Source organism: Pongo pygmaeus, chromosome 17 (assembly GCF_028885625.2).
Source record: "Pongo pygmaeus isolate AG05252 chromosome 17, NHGRI_mPonPyg2-v2.0_pri, whole genome shotgun sequence".
Taxonomy (NCBI): Eukaryota; Metazoa; Chordata; class Mammalia; order Primates; family Hominidae; genus Pongo; species Pongo pygmaeus.
This window is the reverse complement of record NC_072390.2, coordinates 21,866,019-21,873,560: the sequence shown is the minus strand read 5'-3', so window position 1 is coordinate 21,873,560 and position 7,542 is coordinate 21,866,019. Positions and strand designations below refer to the sequence as shown.

Genomic DNA, 7,542 nt, shown 5'->3' with positions numbered 1-7,542 from the left:
CCACCTTGTCCTAGGCTTTCTCTCTGGAAGGGATCAGTCCTCAGGATTCACATGTGTCATCTGCTGCTGGTGGTCCATTTCTGCCATGTTTGGTGGTTGGGTTTAATTCAGGAGGGAAGCTATTACGAAGAAACATAGCAACAACTAAGCTTCTATGTCAGCCTCTGCCTGCTGGAATCTCAGGTCTTCTCTCAGTGGAAACTCGTGGAGCCACATCTAATCCTAACAGTAATTAAAGCAGCCTGGGTGAGACTAGCTTATGAAAAGATTAGTGAAACAGAATGGAATCCAGAAAGACCCAAATACACACAGAAATTTAGTAGATGGTAAATGGCAACATTTCAGTGAGAAAGAGATGGGTTAGCCCAAAATATCTTCCAGGTGAATCACATGTAGAAATAAAATGAAGAGTCCCAGAAGAAAATATGGGAGAACAATTTCAGTTACTCATTTCCAATTAGAAACAAAACTGAAGTTTTCTCTCACCAGCACAGCATGTGAGTTGTCAGAATAACCAGGTAGCTTCACACAGGAATCTCAGCTTTGCACACGAAGGGTGTTCTAATTTGGTGTACACCGTGAGGAAATGGAGGCTGAGCAAGCAAAGCGATTTAGTTACCTTCTGGGCTGGTCACCTTGGTGGTCCTCTGTGAGAAAAATACCTGGACAGACTTCTGTGGTCGTTTTGTGTCCGGAATTGGTGGGTTCTTGGTCTCACTGACTTCAAGAATGAAGCCGTGGACCCTCATAGTGAGTGTTACAGTTCTTAAAGGCAGTGTGTCTGGGGTTTGTTCGGATGTGTTCAGAGTTTTTTTCTTCTGGTGGGTTCGTGGTCTCACTGGCTCCGGAGTGAAGCTGCAGACCTTCACAGTGAGTGTTACAGCTCATAAAAGCAGTGCAGACCCAAACAGTGAGCAGCAGCAAGATTTATTACAAACAGCAAAACAACAAAGCTTCCACAATGCAGAAGGGGACCTCAGTGGGTTGCCTCTACTAACTTGGGCAGCCTGCTTTTATTCCCTTATTCGACCCCACCCACATCCTGCTGATTGGTCCATTTTACAGAGAGCTGATTGGTCTGTTTTACAGAGAGCTGATTGGTCCGTTTTGACAGGGTGCTAATTGGTGTGTTTACAATCCCTGAGCTAGACACAAAAGTTCGCCAAGTCCCCACAGAGCACTGATTGGTGCATTTACAAACCTTGAGCTACACACAGCGTGCTGATTGGTGTGTTTACAAACCTTGAGCTAGACACAGAGTGCTGATTGGTGTATTTACAAACCGTTAGCCACACATAAAAGTTCTCCAAGTCCCCACTAGACTCAGGAGCCCAGCTGGCTTCACCTAGTGGATCCCAGAGCTGGGCGCAGGTGGAGCTGCCTGCCAGTCCCGCGCCTTGCGCCCGCACTCCTCAGCCCTTGGGCGGTTGATGGGCTAGGGCGCCCTGGAGCAGGGGGCGGCGCTCCTTGGGGAGGCTCCCCTGCGCAGGAGCCCCCAGCATGGGGGAGGCTCGGGCATGGCGGGCTGCAGGTCCCGAGACCTGCCCTGCAGGGAAGCAGCTGAGGCTCCGCGAGAATTCGAGCGCAGCGCCGGGAGGCCAGCACTGCTGGGGGACCCAGTGCACCGTCTGCAGCTGCTGGCCCGGGTGCTAAGCCCCTCACTGCCAGAGGCCGGCCGCTCCGAGTGTGGGGCCGCCAAGCCCATGCCCACCCGGAACTCAGGCTGGACCACGAGCGCTGCCCGCAGCCCCAGTATCACCCACGCCTCTCCCTCCACACTTCCACACAAGCAAAGGGAGCCGGCTCCAGCCTCGGCCAGCCCAGAGAGGGGCTCCAACAGTGCAGCGGCGGGCTGAAGGGCTCCTCACGCACGGCCAGAGTGGACGCTGAGGCTGAGGAGGCGCCAAGAGTGAGTGAGGGCTCCCAGCATGCTGTCACCTCTCAGTTTTTAGCTCAGGGCTGCTGTCCAGCACCCGCTCTTGCTTGGATACCTTCAGTGGTGTGGCTGCTGGTTGCTGTAGTGCACGACAAATGTTTTTCTCTCTTTCTGTTAGTTTAATAGCAATCTTAAGCCACCTAAGAGGTTTTAAATGTTTCCAGTTATTTAGACCATGAAGAAGGCCATTGTTTTCTTGGATGCTAAGGAGGGTGATGGGCCAGTTCCCTTCCAGAGCCTAAGCCTGAGGCTACCACTAAAACTGATTAAAGATCAGTTACTAAAATATGTTAATCATGCAAAGATGACCAAGAGACTAAAATTAAAAAGGTGTAAACAGTATGTATAGTGTGATCCTTTTCTGTAAGGAAAATTACTCATGTTGGATGCAGGTGCACCGAGAACACTTCAGGGAACATCTGCAGGCAGAGAAAGCAGGGTGCCTTTGAGAAGGCGGATGGCAGGATGTTTATTGTTCACGTTACGTGTGTCACGTTTGATTTTTGAATAATATGTATTATTTCTGTGGTCTGAAAAGAAAAGGTGGAGGAGATACTGAAAGTCAGAGAGTATAACCAACCCAACACACCAGAAGCTAGGGAAGCCCTGTGAATGGTTGATCTCAGGTAAGTTCCCATGTGCTAAGCTGGAATCAAAAGTGTGGGGTCTTCATGGGGCCCGGTGCATGTACAATTGGGTGGATCTGCTGCCAGCATGTGTTGTGTTGTGCCTGCACTTGGCGTGGCTGCACAGGGCTTGCATTGGTACCAGGCTGGGGCGGTCGTGGGGAGGGCCTGGGGAAGGCTGACTAGGGCCTCCACTGTGGGACCCAGGTCCCCAGACCTGGTTGCTTTACTGTACAGTTACAAACCAAATGGGGGTGCAGACGTTTTCTGTTGGGCAACAATGGGGGAATCAGGTGGGTGTGCCCCGGCATGCTTGCTCCTCAGTGCGCAGGGCCCTCGAGTTAAAAGCAAGCGTCCCCGTGGGTGGGGACGGTCCCCGGGCGACTCTCGGCTACACCTTCCTGCCCGGCTTCCCTTCGAGGCGGGCGGCAGTGGAAATCATTCCACAAAGGCTGCCTCTCACTGTGGCCGCCGTGTCACCAGCCAGAGCTGTCAGGTACGTCAGTCATGCTGCTTTGTGGTCATGTCACTGGCATAATCCCAAGATTAGGTGGCCACAAAGAGACATGAATGAGGTGGTAATTGCGTTCAAGGGAAAAAGAGTTAAAGAAAAAAAGACTTTACTTTCTCACAAGATCCGTGAAAGAAGTGACAGCTAATATTTTAAAGCTGGAGCAAGATAATTGTGGTGAGAGATTTTTGTGTGTTCTCTGGAAAATGCTGCATGCGCACAATGAATATTCAAATGCCATTTTGCGCTGTGAATACCAGATCGCCGGGCCCGAGGCCGTCTGCATGGGCCGTCGGCGGAGTCGGCCCGGCCGCGGGAATGAGCGGGCCACACGGAGGGCCTGGGCGCGCTGCTGGGGACGCTGGCTCCGAGCAAGGGGACAGCCGCCCCTCGGGAGTCGCTGGGAAAGGAGTCAGCGCCGGGCAAGCAGCCTGCAGCCTGTGCCGGGGAAACCGAGTCAGCCGTGCTCGGCTGGGGGGCTCGCTCTGCACTTCCGGTGCCAGAAAATGTCCAGAGGAGCGGGGCGGACCCAGAGCCTCCTTTCCGGGCGCGAGGCCCGGCGCGTGCGTGCGGAGTCCAGTTCCCCTAGGGAGTGGGGCGCCTGCACCTTCCCCTCCGCGCTGGGAGCCACAGGGGAGGCCCGGGCGGAAGCGAACCGTCGCCAACTTGGCGGGGCCACGTGACTGCGCTGCAGAACTGGGGGTCCCCGCGGGCCAGTGTTTCAGGGGTCCTGAGGCGCGCGTCTGCGGGGTTCCCAGGCAGCACCAGGAGGCGCCGGCCTAGGAGGAATCCGGATCAAGACAACTGCGGTGGTGGCTGGGCGGAGGCTGCGGTAGCGGTGGGAGGCGGCGGTGCTGACGAGTCCACGCGGGGCGGACGGAGGCGAAAACAGCCCGCTTTCGCGACGCCGGCAGAAGCAGGAATGGCGACCCCTCTGCGGGGGACCTCAGGAAGAAACGTGTGGCTTGGGGAGTCCACGCTCGGCGCGAGTTGTGGGGGCGTCCGGGCGCTCTGGGGGCAGTTCGGTGCTCCGAGCTCAGCTTCGTCTTGCTTTTCAGGGGTTGGAGGCGGAAGGGAGCCATGGAGCCCACTCCCGATGGACGGAAGCTCAGGTGGGGAGGAGGCCGGGCTGGGGAGGCTGGTCCCCGCCGCAGCCCCGCTGCCCCTTACCTTGGCTACAGCGCCAGAGCTCCGCCGCTGCGCCCCTGGCTTTCTGCCTCTCCCCCGCACCCTCTGCCCTCTCCTCCTAAAGCCAGTCCTTCCTGTTTCTCCTGGGGGCTTCCCCAGGGTGCTCATATATGTCCCAGCACCCCCGCTCTGGGGTAAAGAAAGGGCGCCGCCGCAGGGTGGCCTGAGTTTAAGGGTCTGTCCCCCAGACTTATGGTACTTTACCTCTCTGTGCCTCAGTTTCCTCATCTGAAAAGTAGAGCTCATACTAGCCCTGGGGCCTTGTAGGTGGTGAACATCAAATGAGCTCATACAAGGGAAGGGGTCGTGTTACCGGTAGAGGGTCCTAACTGCAAGTTGTCCAGGTTGGCGTTTTGAACAAAGAATTGGACAAAACGTGCTGCAAGCAAGGAAAAAAGGAAGCAACGAAAGCAGGGATTTATTGAAAACGAAAGTAGTACTCTCCACAGTGTGGGAGCGGCCTGAGCAGGCTCAAGGGCTGCCTTATAGAATCTTCTCGGTCCAAATACGCGCTAGAGGTTTCCCATTGGCCACTCATGTGCTCCCCTCATGTAAATAAAGTGGTGGCCCATAATCGGTCTGATTGGTTGCGGAAAGCAGCCAACCAGAGGCTGAAGTGAAGTTACAAAGGTCACACTCCTGCGCAAACATCTGATTGGTTGCAAAAAGCTAACCTTAAGAGGCTAAAGTGAAAGTTACAAAGTTGGACTTCTATGCAAAGGAAGACTGGCAGCAATCAGTCTGATTGGTTGTGGACAGCCAATTTCCCTTCCGCCCCACAGAAAAGGTGGGGGGGTTTGCAAAGGGAATAACCTCTGGTCCTTTTATTACTTAGGCGTGGAAAGTTAGAGTTTTCCTTTCAGTATAGTTCTAGGAAGTCCGCGTGAAACGGCCTTAGGTTCCCTGCCTCCATACCCTATTCTCCTGCCTCACTTAGACCCGTGAGTCCTAGAAAGAATGGCCATCGCTGGCCGCCACATCATCGGGGTCTCATGAATCCCTGCTCTTGTACCTCAGGAGACAAGGCTAGGCTGCCCTGGATTAGGATCTGCCCTTTGGAATTGCCGTGTTCTGTTTTGGTTGTGCTCCTTTGGTTGTTTGGTGGGAGTTGGTGAGGCAGGGGCAGAAAGTGGCGCCCCTGGAGAGCCGCGGGCCCAAGCACTGGGGTGCAGCCCGGCTGTGAATCCATGCATTGAGCCGCCGTCACCTGCCCTAGTGTGGCTGCCTGTGCGTCTTGCTTTGTGGTCATCCTGGTTGCTCCAGCACACAGGTGTCTAATCTTCAAGGCAGAAAGAAGACGTGGTCACCCCCCAACCCCTAGACTCTGTATGTGTGTGCAGTTTTCAGAGTGTTGTCTCAGGCGCTGATTGAGGGGGCAAGGAGAGGTGCTCAGCACGCAGAAACTGCAGCACCAGACAGGAAGTCACCAAAGAGGGAGTCCAGGTCAAAAGGGACTTGGAGACAAAACAGAAGCAACCACAAAGACCTTGTCTGAATCCTGACTCGAACAAGCCACCTGGCAAAAGACATTTTGAGACAAGAGAAATTGAAAAACTGACAAGGGGTTAGATAGTAAGGGAGTACTGTTAATTTTGTTGGGCGTGATAATGATAATTTTTAAAAAATTTATTGGCTGAGTGTGGTGGCTCATGCCTGTAATCCCAGCACTTTGGGAGGCTGAGGCAGGAGAATCATGTGAGCCCAGGAGTTCGAGACCAGCCTGGGCAACATAGCACGACGTCAACTCTACAGAAAATTTTAAAACCTAGCCAGGCATGGTGGTGCTGCCCGTAGTCCCAGCTACTCAGGAGGCTGCAGTGAGCCATGATGGCCTTTGCACTCCAGCCTGGGTCACAGTGAGACCCCGCCTCAACAAAATAAATAAATAAATGAATGAATAAATAAAATGTCCTTATGTTGGTGGAATACAAAAAATCAAATACGGATAAAATGATGTGTTGTCTTCTGAGATTTCCTTTAAATACTCTAGCAAAGCAATAGACAAAAGCTGGGAGGGGAATAATATATGAAGCAAAACTCAACAACGTTGGTAATTATTTTTTTAAATTTTATTTGACATCCTGCAAAGCTTTATTCTTTACAGGAACAGTCAGTGCCCATCACTCCCTGTCAAAAGCCAAATAAGCTGCTCTCTCTAGAGGAGTGGCAGCAGTCCTGTGTGGTCCAGTGAGATCCAGAAGGTTCCAGGAGACCTTCAGTCCTGAGTCCCTTTCAGTCATCATCGTCTGAATCTGATTCTTCTGCTGAGTTGGACGCGCTCTCTGGCAGGTCGTCTCCCATCTGCTGGACCCTTCCCGACTGTACATCCCACACATATTTGATGGTCACCTTAAATTCAGCCATCTCATACCCACAAAGCATCAGAACACCAGCCTGCTCCGGGGCCAGCAGGTGGCCCTCCTTGCACACCTCGTTGTCGGACAGCAGGGTCACCACACCTCTCTGAAAGGTGGTGGGCAGGCCTGGCTGCCTCAGCTATGGCTTCATGGAGTGGGGAACTGCTCCAGGGGCCCTGGGTCCAGGCTCACGGTGAAAGCGGCTTTGTTATAGCTCAGCTGTAGTCCATTTCCGTGTATTCTGTGAACCACTCATTCACCTCCTTCTTCCTGTGGTTGGTGAACAGGAGATCCGCTTCACCCCTCAACCTTTTGCTGACCTGGTGCAGGTTGTCTCTGCACTCACCCAATGGGCTCCGACCCAAGGCTGCCATCATCACCTTGCTTTTGCCAAAGAACATCTGGCTGTGCTTCCAGGCATTCCAGATGTCCTTCAGCTTGCTGTTCCACGTGTTGGCCACAGAGAGATGAAAAGGTACTTATCGGTGTCCACACGTTTCCGAAGCTCTTCTGTCAGGTGTTATATCAATTTCAAGCCTTTCTTGGCAGTTTTGGTTAGGGACTTTCTTGTCATGCTTGGATTTGGGCATTGTTCTGAAGCCACGTGTGGCAGAAGATGGTGCAGCCCCAACACTGGTAATTACTGATGGCAGGGGGTGGATGTGTAGGGCTTTATGTTATCTCTCCTCTACTTTTGTGTATGTTTACTTTACTATTTATTTTATTTTATTTGAGACAGGGTCGTCTTGCTCTGTCACCCAGGCTGGAGTCCAGTGGCTCAATCTTGGCTCACTGCAACCTCTGCCTCCCAAGCTCAAATGATCCTCCAACCTCACCCTCTTAAGTCGCTGGGACCACAGGTGCATGCCACCACCCCCGGCTAATTTTTTTTCTTTCTTTTTTTTTTTTTCTGTAGAGGCAGGG

General features: G+C 53.2%; 1 pseudogene; it reads right to left on the bottom strand.

Annotated features, from left to right (window-relative positions):
• Positions 1-6,493: 6,493 nt before the first annotated feature.
• Positions 6,494-7,208, bottom strand: LOC129019123 (mRNA turnover protein 4 homolog; annotated as a pseudogene).
• Between the last annotated feature and the right edge of the window lie 334 nt (positions 7,209-7,542).